Genomic DNA, 17,082 nt, shown 5'->3' on the forward strand with positions numbered 1-17,082 from the left:
GTCCTCTGGTCTGATGAAACAAAAATAGAACTGTTTGGCCATAATGACCATCGTTACGTTTGGAGGAAAAAGGGGAAGGCTTGCAAGCCGAAGAACACCATCCCAACCATGAAGCATGGGGTGTGGCAGCATCATGTTGTGGGGGTGCTTTGCTGCAGGAGGGACTGGTGCACTTCACAAAATAGATGGCATCATGAATGAGGAAAATGATGTGGATATATTGAAGCAACATCTCAAGACATCAGTCAGGAAGTTAAAGCTTGGTCACAAATGGGTCTTCCAAATGGACAATGACCCCAAGCATACTTCCAAAGTTGTGGCAAAATGGCTTAAGGACAACAAAGTCAAGGTATTGGAGTGGCCATCACAATGCCCTGACCTTATCCTATAGAACATTTGTGGGCAGAACAGAAAAGCATGTGCGAGCAAGGAGGTCTACAAACCTGACTCAGTTACACCAGCTCTGTCAGGAGGAATGGGCCAAAATTCACCCAACGTATTGTGGGAAGCTTGTGGAAGGCTACCCAAAACATTTGACCCAAGTTAAACAATTTAAAGACAATGCTGCCAAATACTAAATGAGTGTCTGTAAACGTCTGACCCACTGGGAATGTGATGAAAGAAATAAAAGCTGAAATAAATCATTCTCTCTACTATTATTCTGACATTTCACATTCTTAAAATAAAGTGGTGATCCTAACTGACCTAAGACAAGGAATTTTTACTAGGATTAAATGTCAGGAATTGTGAAACTGAGTTTAAATGTATTTGGCTAAGGTGTATGTAAACTTCTGACTTCAACTGTAAGTAGTTGTCATTTGTCTCATAGTCAAAATAGTTTAAAAGTTGAAGTATTCTGTGGTAGTTGTGGGTGTCCATGTGAAGTTCCTCCAAGTTTAATTTGATGGGATGGGAAAAACCTCTCTCCAGGTGTTAGGCCTGTGCTGCTATAAGTTGAAAAGACTGACAAGTTCATGATGTTGGATAAGGAAGTGGGATCTTCTCCATCTGCTGGATGTTGGATAAGGAAGTGGGATCTTCTCCATCTGCTGGATGTTGGATAAGGAAGTGGGATCTTCTCCCTCTGCTGGAGGATCTAAAGACGGAACTGGGGGAGGGAGGGTGGGGGGAGTCAACGTGGTGCGGCTAGGGTGATTTCAAAATGTGTGTACAACCTATTCTAAATGTGGATGACACTAATTCTTAAAAATGAGGCCTGCTGTGGTTGTTGTCCAATGTGTGAGGTCTGTTGTTGTGTGAAATGTGTCATGGGGGATCTCCAGGAGGAATGGGCCACGTGTGGCGATGTAACCATGAATAACTTAAAGGTTTTGTATCTGGTTTGGAGAAAGGAGGTGTGAGTGGTTAATAATGAGGAAAGTGGCTCTGGCTTCATTGTGCATGGATGCAATCTGCTTGATTGAAGTTTTGTATGCCCACTGAGAGAACCACTGTGCTGGTGCTTTCTCCAGGACCTTGGTGAAATTGTAAAAAGTTGCACCGGGGTAGGTTTCAACTTGTATCTTTGGGTTGTGGAATGGGGAGATTCTGTTCACATTGGAGCCTCCCAACACCTGTGTTTGTTGTTTCCCTGGAAATTCCAATCCAGCACCTTGCATTTTGGTCTGGATTTATAATAAAATGGTTTCTGTGGGGGTTGGGACTGGGGTCGGTGTATTGAAGCTCCAGTTGTACAGGGGTCTCAGACGGGCAACGGCATGGCGACTTTTGGGAGGGCTCAGATGGGGTATTTTGGGGGTTTGGCCCATCATCATCATTTGACCCTAGAGCTGCCGGTCCAAATCTTAACTCCTGATCTGGCTCCTCCTGTTGGTAAGAAAGATATAGGAATTCCTATACAAGATTTTAACTGAAACATTGCTAAGTTTATACAACTTGACTGGGCTGTTTGGGAGTACTGCCGTCACACCAAGGGTTTCTGGCTGAGTGCAGGCCCAATGGTGGAACTCAACTAGGGTCTGGATTACATTAGAGGAGTCCAGGGGTAAGGGTTCAGAGTTGGAGTCTATGGTGGGGGAGGAGGGATCCATAATGCTAGGAATGCTGTGCTCTTGAATGGTCAATGAGTTGTTTATTGTCTGTGGGCCGTTTGGGGAAGTGGAGATGGGGGTAATCGTTATGAAATACCATCCACCAAATGGAGAAAGGATTGACATACTGAATCAAACCATGAACTACGAAGAAAAAATAATACACTAATAGTTTATTAATGTATTTTTTTTATAGACACTTAAGCTACTAATAGTTTTCTCAGGGTGCTATTGAATTTATAAACATGAAACCATTTTAGCCTAATTGAATAATAAAGTCAATTAGAAAGAGAGTGGAATGTAAAGGTTGGAGGCAATTTGGTTAAACCAGTTAAATAATATAAAAGGCAACACTGAGGCATTGTGACTTGTCCAAAATGGCAAATCTTGTATTGCTGGAGGATCTGGCTGGAGGATCTGGCACAAGCTGCATTACGCAGGGAGAGTGTTTTCAATGAGCGTGCAATTTCGTTTTGCTGAGAGCAACTCTTGGCTTATTAGTAAATTGTGTTTTCCAAAGCATATTTTATTGCATCTCTGCCACCAACTCTCTCCAGTATTAGAAAGGGAGCTGAATCGCACCAATGCCATCCCAGTGCATACCCAAGTCCTCTCCACCCTGGGATTTTTGACCACTGAAACATTCCAATGGGAGATTGCGGATCGGTCTGGCATTTCACAACCAACCATGAGCCGAATATTGCCTGCAGTCCTTCATGGCATTATTTCATTGACACCGCAATACATACAGTTTCTGTACACTACTCTGCAACAGGCCAGAGTGAAAAGGGATTTCCATACCATAGCTGGATTTCCTAATGTCATTGGAGCTATTGACTGCACCCACATCGCAGTAAAAGCACAATCATTGGACAAATTCAACTTCGCCAACAGAAAAGGTTTCCATTCTGTCAATGTGCAGGTCATCTGTGATTCACATTTGGCTTTGTTAAATGGAGTGGCCAAGTGGCCAGGTGGGACACATGATTCATTCATTGTGCAGAACAGTTCAGTTGGCCTGAACCTCCAGGAAGGAGATGTTGAGGATGGATGGCTTATTGGTAATTGACTTGTGTTTTATTTACTAGGTTTTATTTGCCATGATGGACTACTGAGAAACAATATCTGAATGTTAATTTCATAACTGCAGGAAACCGGGGCTACCCATTTAAAAACATGGCTGATGACTCCCCTCACAAACCCCTCAAACCAACAAGATGCAAGGTACAACCAAGCCCACGCATACACAAGAACAACAGTGGAGCGCACCATAGGCCTGCTGAAAGGGCATTGGCTGTGCTTGTCTGGGACAGGAGGCACATGCAATACCAGCCTAGCAGCCTAGGTATGCCTATGAAATTACATTCCTTCAAATGCCATAATGTGAATGGAATACAATGTGCAAATTCCTTTTTAGGTTAGCTACATTGTCAAGGCTTGCAGTGTGCTCCACAACATTGCAATCAAAAATGGCATTCCACTGAATGATCTACCCAGACCCGGTGAGCCCATGCCTGACAGGGAGTGTTTCCCACCACCCATAGCCCTGGCACTGAGGACCAGAGTCAATATCATACAAAGGTTTTAAGTATCTGTTCTTCCAAATATTGTAATCAAATCGACAAGGCAAACACGTTTACATTGCACCAGAATTTGTCTCACATGTTTGACACGATCAACAAGTTATTTCAATAATTAATTTCTCTCTCAGGCCGTTGCATACATCCTCCAGCTGCTGTTTGAGTCCAATAATTGATGTGTTGATCTCTTCTTGTTGTTTCAGGACTGCGTCAGTCAAAACATGCGGTGCAGCTGAAGCGCTCGCCAAAGAGGACACCCTTCTGGTAGACCTGGGGATGAGGAGTCAGGAAAATCACCCACATCTGTCAAGATTTCATGTTTTGTTATTTTTGTTATATTAATTTTGTTATATTTGTTATATTTATTGTCAAGAAAAAAATATTTAGATGTGGTCCATGTCTGAATATGGTTGCGAAAAATAAAGCTTGACTTACCATCAGTTGGTCTGTCTGGTATTGCTTCAGTGTCTGGGAGAGGGTCCTCAGTATCACCATCACAAATGATGCCAGACACTGAGGTCTCTCCAATTAAGCTGGCAATGTGCTGGTCCATAGCAGACAGGGAAGAGTCACTCTGCCCTCCTCCTGTTGCACTTATATCCCTTTTGTAAAAAATAAAAAAATGTTTTCAAATCAAACCATTTCTTTTTAATTTCATTAACTGTTCTGCACTCAGATGAGGCAGAATTTACCACAGCTCTAACCTGCTCCCAAGCAATATTTTTCCTCTACTTGTCAAGCCATTGCTAAGGGCTTGTTTTGCTTCCACTTCGGTGATCAAAAGTTTATTTTTCTTTGATTCCTCCAAGTTGGCAGACAGAAATTAGTGACATTTCTTGCAGCTTTAAAGGGAAGGTTTATGACCATACATGGTAATTTAGGGTGGTTCTTTATGTAAATGAGACTTCACGTGCACTAGCACAGTGTTTTAGAACATATCTGATTTATCAAGTTTGGTATCCCAGGAGGTCTACCCCGGGGGATAGTAATAGAGGGGAGGTACGTGAGGCGACGTCGACTCCCTCTGCTGGGAATACGGGAGCTGGGCACCCCGACACCAGGCAAAAGTAGAAAAGAAGGACCGAGCGAAACCTTAGTAATTTTCTTTGTTTTATTTATTTACTGTCTTAGTAAAGTTGTTTTTGCGGACTAAAGCCTCCCTGTCTCTGTGTCAATCTCTGCACGCTCAACCCAACACCCCACAGTTTACCATATATGGTGGAGAATCAGGGTATCTCAGTAGCTTTGGGTGCCGTGTGGTCGAAGCGTACAGAGATTACCATGGAGGAGCTGGTGGCTCAATTAATCTTCAGCCAGCAGAAGCAACAAGCTCTCCAGGAGTAACCACTGGAGGAGCAGCACCATCAAAACCACAGACTGGTAGCGGAGGTAGCCCAGTTGAAAGTTGGGAGGGCTCAGGAGTCAGGCCCGACTCAGTTCCTGGTTCAGTTAAGGGAGGAAGATGACGTGGAGTCATATTTGTGCACCTTCGAGAGGACGGCACAGCGGGAAGGATGGCCCAAGCCCAAGTGGGCCAGCCTGTTGGCACCCTATCTCTCTGTGAAGGCCTACTTTGATTTGAACACTGACCAGGCTGCGAATTATGAGGGACTCAAACGGGAGATACTGAGCCGTTATGGGTTAAATCTCGCACGCCGTACACAACTGGTCCACGACTGGCCCTTTTGACCCCACCCTTTCCCCCCGGGCTCAGATGAGCGACCTGGTGCGACTGACCAAGTGCTGGCTACTGACGGAAGTACCGATGCTCGACAAGCTCGTCCTGGATAAATACCTTCGGGCCCTGCCATACGAGATGAAGAAGACGGTGAGCATGCAGAACCCTCAGAGCCTGGAGGAATTGCTGACCGCGGTGGAAATTCACCAGAACACCCAGGACCTGCTGAGAGGGGCCCGAGCGGGGAGAGGAGACTCGGCGAGTGGGACGAACAACACAAAGAGGAGCTAAAGGGGGCCCGGACGGAACCAGCCGAGGCTGTGAAGCGGGAGGGGGACCCAAACCGACGATGTCGGCGGCTGCTGGACCCAGATCAGAGACTATGAGTGTGGTGAGTGCGCTGAGCCGGGGCACCTCGTGTGAAGCTGTCCCGGCCAGGAGGAGGCCATGCCCTCCGCATCCCCCAGCTCTGGGATAACCCGGATGGCGAGTTACATCACCTCCTGTTGGGCGCACACCGAGACGGCCCCTCCGATGGTTTCAGTGCGAATCGATGGCTTTGACACCAGTGCTCTGCTGGACTCCGGCAGCATGGTGACTCTGGCCCACCCGCAGTGGCTCACACGAGAGGGGAAGGAGGAACCAGGGGACGAGGAGGTGACAGTGTCCTGTGTACACAAAGAGGTGCCCAACGGTGCCAGTGAGGATAACCACCCCAAGGGGGGAGTGCCAGATGCACGTGGGAGCTGTTCCTAACCTACCCATGTCCATTCTCCTTGGTCGAGACTAACCTCTCTTCCAGGCACTTTGGAGGGACCTGGGGAGGCGAGCATGGGAGCTAGGAAGAAAAGGGAAAAGGACTGTGGCCTGAGCAACCCAACCCCCGCCACGAGAGGTGTCCACTGGGCCCGGGTCAGACCCGGAGGAGGGAGACGACCCCGCTCCAGAAAGCGAGCCATCGGGCGAGGAAGACCTCAGGCTCCCCTTTTATGGGGGTGGAGGCCCTAGGCAGACCTCCCGACACGGGGCCAGGTGAATGCGGTGGATGGCGCACTGTTACCTGGGGTAAGTGATTGGCGCTACCCCCACTTCACAATCAAGCATAATGTATTGTATCAGGTAGTAAAGCATAATGGGGAGACAAAAGACTTGTTACTCATACCCAGCCAGTATGTTAGGACTGTGTTGCAGCTTTCCCACACCCACCTGCTTGAGGCACACCTGGGGATGGAGAAAACCAGGGAGTGGATCGGGAACCGGTTCCACTGCCCCGGAGTCAAGCGCACCATGGAGGACTACTGCCGTAGTTGCCGGAGTCCCAGATGACAGCTTCGAGGGTGCATTATTGAAACCCTTCTTCCATTTATTAAGCCGGGTGGGTATTCTGCGGGAAATCCTCATGGACCAGGGCACCGCGTTCATGTCTCGTGTGATGAAAGATGTTTGTAATCTGTTACGAATCAAACAGGTGAGGACCAGTGTGGACCACCCACAAATGGATGGGCTGGTGGAACGCTTCAATAAGACCCTACTAAAACAGATGCCGAAGAAGGTCATCGAGAGAGACTGGAGGAACTGGGACCAGCTGCTGCCCCACCTGATATTTTCAGTGCACGAGGTACCCCAAGCATCCACGGGGTTCTCCCCCTTTGAGCTCCTGTATGGCCATCAGCCCCGCGGGCTGCTGGACAGAGCCAAGGAGGTCTGGGAAGAGCAGCCGACCCCCCCCCCCTTTGCAGCATAGTAGAACATGTGGAGAGATTAGGGAGAGGATGATCGCGATTTGGCCAGTGGTGAGAGAGCACATGGCCCAGTCGCAACATGCCAAGTAGCGTGTCTACAACCGGGGGGTCCAACTACGAGAGTTCCAACCCGGTGAGGAGGTCTTGGTGCTAATCCCTACAACAGAGAGTAAATTCCTGGCTACGTGGCATGGGCCCTACGACATCGTTGAGCGGGTAGGTGACGACAACTATAAGGTCTGTCAACGGGGGCTGAGAAATCCAGCTTAACCATGTGAGCTTACTGAAGAAATGGCACGCACGCGAGGCGCTGTGCGTAACGTGGACCCAGCCACAGCAGGGCCCGCCCTCAGTCGAAGTTGCAATGGGGAAAGATCTCAGCCCGACCCAACGACAAGACCTCAGAATTGGTCCAGCGGAATACGGCCGTGTTCTCCGAGGTGCCAGGGCACACGGATCTTGTGGAACATCAGATCCACGTCCATCCGGGAGAAAAAGTGCGTAAACGGCCAAACCGAATACCAGAAGCCCGGAGGGTGGCGGTCCAGCGGGAAGTGACGACAATGTTAGAAATGGGGGTACTGGAGGAGTCACACAGTGAGTGGTTTAGCCCCATAGTGCTGGTTCCGAAACCGGATGGAACCGTCTGCTTCTGTAATGACTTCCGGGGCCTGAACGAGGTCAGTAAGTTCGTTGCCTACCCTATACCCCGGGTGGACGAACTGATCAATTGCTTGGGGATGGCGAGGTACATCAGCACCTTGGACCTGACGAAGAGGTACTGGCAGGTGCCACTGGCAGCGGCCTCCCGGGAGAAGACTGCCTTCTCCACCCCGGGGGGGCTATACCACTACCAGGTTCTGCCTTTCGGGCTCCACGGGGCACCAGCGACCTTTCAGCGACTCATGGACCGAGTCCTGCGGCCGCACAGTGAGTACGCAGCTGCTTACCTGGATGACATCATTGTGCACAGTGACAGTTGGGAGTCACATCTTTGTAAGTTACAGGCCGTTGTTGATGCGCTAAGGGATGCAGCCCTGACCGCGAACCCCCACAAGTGCAAGTTGGGCCACGCCGAGATGGAGTACCTGGGATATCAGATCGGGAGGGGTAATGTGAAACCCCAAGAAAAAAAATCGCTGCCATTAGGGGATGGCCTGTCCCCCGAACTAAGAGGCAGGTGAAGTCATTCCTGGGGTTAGCAGGGTACTACAGTGGATTTGTACCCAACTTTTCCGCAATAGCTTCTCCCCTCACAGACTTAACAAAGGCACGACTACCCCAGACGGTACAATGGACGGAGGACACAGAGGCGGCATTCCCGGCCCTGAAGGATGCGCTATGTTCGTACCCGGTACTAGTCACCCCGGACTTGTCAAAAAACCTCCTGGTCCAGACAGACGCGTCTGACAAAGGGGTAGGGTCCGTTTTGTCCCAGGAGCAGAAGACATACTCGATTGTTGAGGAGTGCCTCGCCGTGAAGTGGGCACTGGACACCCTCAAGTATTACCTCCTCAGGAGGAAGTTCACCCTAATCACTGAACATGCCCCCCTTGTGTGGATGGCAAGAGGTAAGGACACAAATGATTGTGTCACCCGCTGGTTCCTGTCCTTACAGCGATTCTCTTTCTGTCATCCACAGGTCGGGGGCCCATCACGGCAATGCGGACGCCCTATCCAGGAGGTATGCAAACCTAGCCCTGAGCATGCCCCCCTCCCAGTCAGTGCTAAGGGGGGTAAACCCCGAGGGGTAAACCCCACGGTTTACCGCACAAGGCAAAATGTGGGGCTATATGTTTAGATTTTTAATAGATTGTAAGGCTGTATGATGCAACTCTAATGATGATTTGAAAAAAGTTGCTTGAAAGGCATGAGCTCTGCTTTATTTTTTACACAGGATGTACACACTTCATTAGTATCTCATTCACAATTTGACAAGCACTTGATAATGCCTCAAATTTCATGCCGGCATCCCCTTTGTGGCCGTAATGCACCCTAAAAATAGCCATGCCTTTTGCTGCCAGTGGCTGTTGTGCCCGTGGCCCGCAGTTCTTTGTTGTGCCCTTGGCCCAGAGTACTGAGTTGTGCCCTTCTCCCTGAGTACTGCGTGCTCCTAAGCACCTCTCGCTCACATGGCTCTCCATCACGTGATCGGGTCTTTCTCATAGGCTACAAGTGAAGACCGACACATCGGGGACACAACTACGTGTGATATTGGCAGAATTGTCCACATTTACTTTTCATCATCCAAGAAGATCGGTGGGACTAAAGAACAGCAAAAGCACTAACCTATGTCAATCTACTATCCCCCATAGTACAAAAGATGACCTACTCAGTGCGAGAAATAAATATTCCTAACATAGTCTGGGCCAGTTGTAGGATGCAATAGATCCCAAATTAATAAAACCACTAGCACCCAAAAAAACTTGAAAATCACATGCTGCATAGGTATGCCAGTTATGCTCTAAACCCCTTGCAAAGCAGATTAATGTGCTTCATTTTAAGTAGTTATTTGGCCACTTTAGTTGCGATACAAACATCAAAACATATAAGTCTATGGGCTAGGCGACATGAGGTGTGCAATTATGAATTGAGAAATAAAAAAATAAAAATGCAGTTTCTTATGCTGGGCATCATTCACAAGTGATGTTATAATTCAGTTCTTGATTTAATATTGTCTTTACATGTTCTAAATAATATATGTGTGAAATTTGTGTTGATTTAGAATGGACCATTATCATGCACCTGTCTCGAAACAGGGTCAGGGGAAAAATACATGTCTTCTACGCACTTAAATGGAGAACGGAGGACGCTTTTCCTGTGGTTCATTTTCATGCCAGCCAGGTATACTACACTCCTGTTGTAAAGATAAACGATGTGCTTAATATTAGGAAAGTTGAGAAATAAATATAGTAGGCCTAGCCTATAGAAAGCTGATGAGTTCCTCCTTTTTTTTAGTAGAGGCCATCACACTGTTTTCTCTCGCAGTTGCATAGCCTTTAGAAATGTTGCGCAACATGAACTCATAGGCTCTCATGAAGTGTTTGATTAGATTTTCAAACACATTTCCATTGATGTAAGAGTATTTAGAGGGAAAATAGAGTGCTGAGTACCAGGCAGTTAGCAAGTTTGGTAGGCTACTAATGACCATCAGCAGCATCAGAGCTTGGGGAAGCCTAATTATCGTGACTAAACGGTCACGTGGAATTTGACTGCCTTCATGACTGATGACCGTCGGTGTGGTGGTAATATGGTCACCGCAACAGCCCTAGTTGCAGTTGGATTGCAGATTCTCCAGTTGGGGTGTTTTTCTCCCAGTTATTCTAAAACCTTCCACATCTTCAAGTAAAATGTAGCTTTTATTACTCAATAGTTAAAAAACGGATCAAATAATATTATCAAAACCTGTGTCCATTGTCATACCCACTGTGTTATCCCGTTTAAAAATCCCTGACGTTTCGTAGTATTCCTGCTTCTTCAGGGGCCATTTTTTCTAGTGGAAAATACCCCAGTGCTTAAAAAGATCCAGTTGGAGAGAGGAAAACCTTCCCATTCTTCTTCTATGATATAACGGCGGTCCACAAACCAACGTTAAAGGTACATGCCACCATCTACTGTGCTTAAGTGTGTTAAATCCCGGTTTACAACATTTTAAAATCCTACTACCTAACCCAGTACTTCTGAGAAAATAAAAGAGCCCTACGAACTTCCCCATCCCCCAAATCCCTTCCAAACCTGTCCAACCTCAATGACCCTACACTTCAATCTTTCCCTCTCTTCAACATACTTACAGCAATATAATACATGCTCCACAATTTCATCTACCATACACTCCAGACACATTTTTACATGCTTGCCAACCAGATGTAATGATGAGTTCAATCGAGTAAACACCACCTCTTCCTTCCTAAACTGACCTCTGAATCTTGGTCATGGAATATTTCTGTTTCAAATTAGATTTTATTCAAACAATCATTCTTTAATATCAATTTAGTTTTTGAAATAATGAAGCTGGTCTATCCCACACTCTAAAGTGTGATGCAGAGAGCTCACCAAGCAGATTTGAGCCACAGCATGTTATAGAAAAGTACACCCTCCTGAATGTTCATGACAAACAACAGATGTATGGAATAATACAAAGGTCCATTGTGCTATCAAGCAACAGACATCATTAATGATTTACATTGCGGAAATTCAAATGATCCATAAAGGGACCAACTCTGAATACTTTTTTCAACCTTTACATGCACTACCATTCAAAAGTTTGTAGTCACTTAGACATGTCTTTGTTTTTTAAAGAAAAGCACATTTGTTGTCCATTAAAATAACATCAAATTGATCAGAAATACAGTGTGGACATTGTTAATGTTGTAAATGATTATTGTAGCTGGAAACGGCAGATTTAAAAAAAAATGGAATATCTACATAGGCGTACAGAGGCCCATTATCAGCAACCATCACTCTTGTGTTCCAATGGCACATTGTGTTAGCTAATCCAAGTTTATAATTTTAAAAGGCTAATTGATCATTAGAAAACGCTTTTGCAATGATGTTAGCACAGCTGAAAACTGTTGTTCTGATTAAAGAAGCTATACAACTGGTACATTGTACTTGGTGTTGGATAACTGCCTGTTTGCCTCATGTGTATTGATGCTTGTCTAGAATCACTGTTTTGGAGCCCTTGTCTGCTGGTTTCAGGGTTGTTTATAAGTTATTGTATGGCTTGTCTTTCTATGTGAGTGAGGTTGTCCTGTCTATCTGCCTGGGTGTGGTTCTGAATAGATTTTGGACCTTCCCGTCTACCTGGGACAGTTTAGGTTCCCAGGTAGAAGGAATGGTGAATGGTAACTAGTTGTCATTTGTCTCATAGTCAAAATAGTTGAAAAGTTGAAGTAGTCTATGGTATTTGTGGGTGTTCATCCCAGTCGAATTTGATGGGACGGGGAATTAAGGAAATCCCTCTCTCAAGGTGTTGGGCCTGTGCTGCTATAAGTTGAAAAGACTGACAAGTTCGATGTTGGATAAGGAAGGGAGAACTGCCCCATCAGTTGGAGGATCTAAGGAAGAAACTGGGGGAGGAAGGGAGAGGGAAGGGGGTTGCGGAGAAGTCAGTATTGTGGCTAGGGTGGTCCAAAATGTGGGTATAACCTATTTTAAATTTAGCTGACCACACCAATTCTTAAAAATTAGGTCTGCATGCCTTCCGAGTGGCGCAGCAGTCTAAGGCACTGCATCGCAGCGCTAGAGGCATCACTACAGACCCAAGTTCGATCCTGGGCTGTATCACAAACGGCCATGATCGGGAGTCCCATAGGGTGATGCACAATTGTCCCAGTGTTGTTTGGGTAGGGGTAGGGTTTGCCCCGGGGGGCTTTATTTGGCTCATCGGGCACTAGCAACTCCTTGTGGCAGGCTGGGCGCCTGCAGGCTGACCTCGGTCGTCAATGTTTCCTCTGACATATCGGTGCGGCTGGCTTCCGGGTTAAGCAGGCGATTGTTGAGAAGCATGGTTTGGTGGGTCGTGTTTCGGGGGGTGCACGACTCAAACTTTGCCTCTTGATCCTGTTGGAGAGCTGCAGCGATGAGACAAGATCGAAATTGGGGTAAATCTTTTTTGTTTAAATGAGGCCTGCTGTGGTTGTTGTCCAATGTGTGAGGTCTGTTGTTGTGTGAAATGTGTCATGGGGGATCTCCAGGAGGAATGGGCCATGTGTGGCGATGTAACCATGAATAACTTAAAGGTTTTGTTTCTGGTTTGGAGAAAGGAGGTGTGAGTAGTTAATAATGGGGAAAGTGGCTCTGGCTTCATTGTGCATGGATGCAATCTGCTTGATTTAAGTTTTGTATGGATCATTATCCTTATTGTTTATGCCCATCGAGAGAACCACTGTGCTGGTGTTATCTCCATTACCTTGGTGAAATTGTAAAAAGTTGCACCGGGGTTAGCTGTCATGTTTGGGTTGTGGAATGGGGAGATTAAATTGGAGTCTCCCAACACCCGTGTTGGTTGTTTCCTTGGAAATTCCAATCCAGCTCCTTGCATTTTGGTCTGGACTTACAAGAATAAAACGGTTTATGTTTGGTAGCTGGGGTTGGGATTGGGGAAAGTGTATTGAGAAGGCAGTTGTACAGCGGTCTCGGACTGGCAGCGGCATGGTGTCAATTTGGGAGGGCTCAGATGGGGTGATGCCCATTGTTTGGCCTATCAATCGTTATTTTCCCCTGGGGCTGCCCGGACCCAGTGTTAAGACAGGCTATATACAGTAGCGAGGCTATAAAAGTAGCGAGGTTACATACATACCGGTTAGTCAGGCTGATTGAGGTAGTATGTACATGTAGATATGGTTAAAGTGACTATGCACATATGATGAACAGAGAGTAGCAGTAGCGTAAAACAGGGGTTGGCAGGTGGTGGGTGTGACACAATGCAGATAGTTTGGTTAGCCAATGTGCGGGAGCACTGGTTGGTAGGCCCAATTAAGGTAGTATGTACATGAATGTATAGTTAAAGTGACTATGCATATATGATAAACCGAGAGTAGCAGCAGCGTAAAAAGAGGGGTTGGGGGGGTCACCCAATGCAAATAGTCTGGGTAGCCATTTGATTACCAGTTCAGGAGTCTTATAGCTTGGGGGTAAAAACTGTTGAGAAGCCTTTTTGTCCTAGACTTGGCACTCCGGTACCGCTTGCCATGCGGTAGTAGAGAGAACAGTCTATGACTGGGGTGGCTGGGGTCTTTGACAATTTTTAGGGCCTTCCTCTGACACCGCCTGGTCTAGAGGTCCTGGATGGCAGGCAGCTTAGCTCCAGTGATGTACTGGGCCGTACGCATTATCCTCTGTAGTGCCTTGCGGTCAGAGGCCGAGCAATTTCCGTACCAGGCAGTGATGCAACCAGTCAGGATGTTGCAGCTGTAGAACCTTTTGAGGATCTGAGGACCCATGCCAAATCTTTTTAGTTTCCTGAGGGGGAATAGGCTTTGTCGTGCCCTCTTCACGATTGTCTTGGTGTGTTTGGACCATTCTAGTTTGTTGTTGATGTGGACAGCAAGGAACTTGAAGCTCTCAACCTGCTCCACGACAGCCCCATCAATGAGAATGGGGGCGTGCTCGGTCCTCCTTTTCCTGTAGTCCACAATCATCTCCTTAGTCTTGATTACGTTGAGGGATAGGTTGTTATTCTGTCACCACCCGGCCAGGTCTCTGACCTCTTTCCTATAGGCTGTCTCGTCGTTGTCGGTGATCAGTCCTACCACTGTTGTGTCGTCTGCAAACTTAATGATGGTGTTGGAGTCGTGCCTGGCCATGCAGTCGTGGGTGAACAGGGAGTACAGGAGGGGACTGAGCACGCACCCCTGGGGAGCTGGCTTATTATTGGAAATGCTTTGGCACTTGCTTTGGCAATGTAAACATATGTTTCCCATGCCATTGAATTTAATTGGCAGAGAGAGACAAAGGGAGAGAGAGGGAAACAGGGAAAGAGAGACAGTATTTTATTTACTGATTTTGTCATTTCTACTACATCCCCATCCCCCCACCCTTGATTATTGTTATTACTGATTGTCCACAGAACAATCTGAATTTTTTATGATGTTAATATTTTCCCATTTCAAAGTGCAAGTTGGCAATATGTGTGCCTATATCTTACATCATACCAATGAAGCAATTTGAAATTGAAATTGAAATATGTAGACAGCTGGGTTAAGCCTATGTGGGAATGGAGGAGTTTGAAATCTGTTGTGAAAGCAAACAAGAGCTGGAAAGAGATGCATAGTGACTTTACCCCTACCTACATGTACATATTACCTAAATTACCTCGACTAACCTGTACCCACGTACATTGACTCGGTACCGGAACACTGTATATAGCCTCGTTATTGTTATTTTTTTGTTGCTCTTTTATTTTTTTACTTTAGTTTATTTAGTAAATATTTTTCTTAACTGCATTGTTGGTTACGGGCTTGTAAGTGAGCATTTCACATAAGGTCTACTACATCGGTTGTATTCGGCGCGTGTGACAAATAAAATTTGATTCGATTTGAGATTTGTGACATCAAGAGAGAGTAAGCTGGATGAAAAGACAGATATTGAATATGTACTATAAGTAGATATTTGTGATAATAAGAATCTGAATGGGTTTTAGATGCAAGAAGCACTTGGAAAGCATGTTTGAATGTCCATGTTGAAAACAATCATCAAGCAACTGTGGCCTAGTCAATAGCTGGAGATTGGTTTCAGCACCATGGACAGCACCGCACCCTTTGCTGCATGCTTTTGGATCAGCTTGTTGTACACTCACCGGCCTGTTTACGAAAATGGATTTGCTCCTACAGACAATGAGTCACGTGGCCGTGGCTCGCTATATAAAGCAGACAGGCATCGAGGCATTCAGTTACTGTTCGATTGAACGTTAGAATGGGAGAAAAAGAGTGACCTAAGCGACAGAGTGGTGGGATCGTCGGTGCCAGGCACGCCGCATTCAGTATCTCATAAACGGCCGCCCTCCTAGGCTTTTCATGCATGACAGCATCTAGGGGTTTCCCGAGAATGGCGCTTCAAACACAAAACATCCGGTCAGTGGCAGTCCTGTGGGCGAAAATGGCTCATTGATGAGAGGTCGAAGGAGAATGGCAAGAATCATGGTACAACAGTGGTGTGCAGACGGCATCTCGGAACGCACAACTCCCCTATCCTTGTCATGGATGGGCTATTGCAGCGACCACACCGGGTTCCACTCCTATCAGCTAAAAACCAGAAGAAGCGGCTCCAGTGGGAATTCAATCACCAACACTGGACAAATAAGGAGTGAAAAAACATTTCCTAGCCCGACGAATCCCGGTTGCTGTTGCAGAGTCAGGATTTGGCATAAGCAGCAAGAGTTCTTGGACCCATCCTGCCTGGTGGCGGTGGTGTAACTGCGTGATGCCATTGCGACTTTTAGAATCTATGTTCCGAATAATTCAGGCTGTTCTGGAGGCAAAGGGGGGTCCGACCTTTGTTACTGGATTACAGTAAATGAAGCCATGTTAGGCATATATATACAGAAAACGAAATTATAATGGAAATAGTGTTTTATTGTAGTTTCACTAGATGGCGCACTCAGCCCTTCCGTGGCGTCCATTGCCCCTCTACTGTGTGGCGTTGACTTTCACTGTGTGTATGCTAATTCGTTTAGCTATGTATAATGCTGAATTTGATCCCAACATGTTTTAAAATAATCTACTGTACTCTGACACTAAATAAATGTTTGAAGATTATTGACAAGAGGGTTATTTAATGATGAGATTGTTTTATATATCATTTGAAAATATAGGCAGTGTAAGCAATGCTGAATCTAATTATTTCTTTGCAAAACCTAATTAGGCATTAAGAAGGTTAACCCCAGCGCCTGAAACCGTTTTTGTTTAATAATCCCATTACTGACGGCTCATCATGTATAAAATGGTGCTGAAAGGACACTAAGTTTCCACTGGTTAAAGTGAATCTCATAGAAATAGTCGAGACAAAACACACCACTTTTGACAAGATCTGAGATGAGAATGCAGGAGGACGTCGTCACAGTAAGTTGGCTATAGCGTGTGCATTTTTACCATGTTGTTCCTATAACCCATTTTCGTAGGCTATTTCTGTTATTTAAACTGAATTACACGAGTCATCTTTTTATTTTTATTTTTTACAGTTGAGCCTAAGAGAGTGTGTTTTATTGCTCGAATCACGGCATTAGCCTACCTATGGGCTACACATAGAACTATGAAATTGATGTAGCCTAATCGTTTTCCTTACAAGACTAGATTAAAAAATGTATATTATTCTCGGAGGACTCGCAATATATGGCAACATCAATGTGAGCACTGCTCCTGCGTCAGGTCCTCAAGGACCATATTATCAAACCACTGTCATTATAGGATATAACTTAAGCGTGTTCATGCATTGCAATTTTGGAGTTATGGAGTATTTTGCACCTTAGAAACCGGCCTTGTATTCTGTGAACAAACGCATGATTTCTGCGTTTAATGTGCAGTTTACTGATT

Source organism: Oncorhynchus nerka, linkage group LG6 (assembly GCF_034236695.1).
Source record: "Oncorhynchus nerka isolate Pitt River linkage group LG6, Oner_Uvic_2.0, whole genome shotgun sequence".
Taxonomy (NCBI): domain Eukaryota; kingdom Metazoa; phylum Chordata; class Actinopteri; order Salmoniformes; family Salmonidae; genus Oncorhynchus; species Oncorhynchus nerka.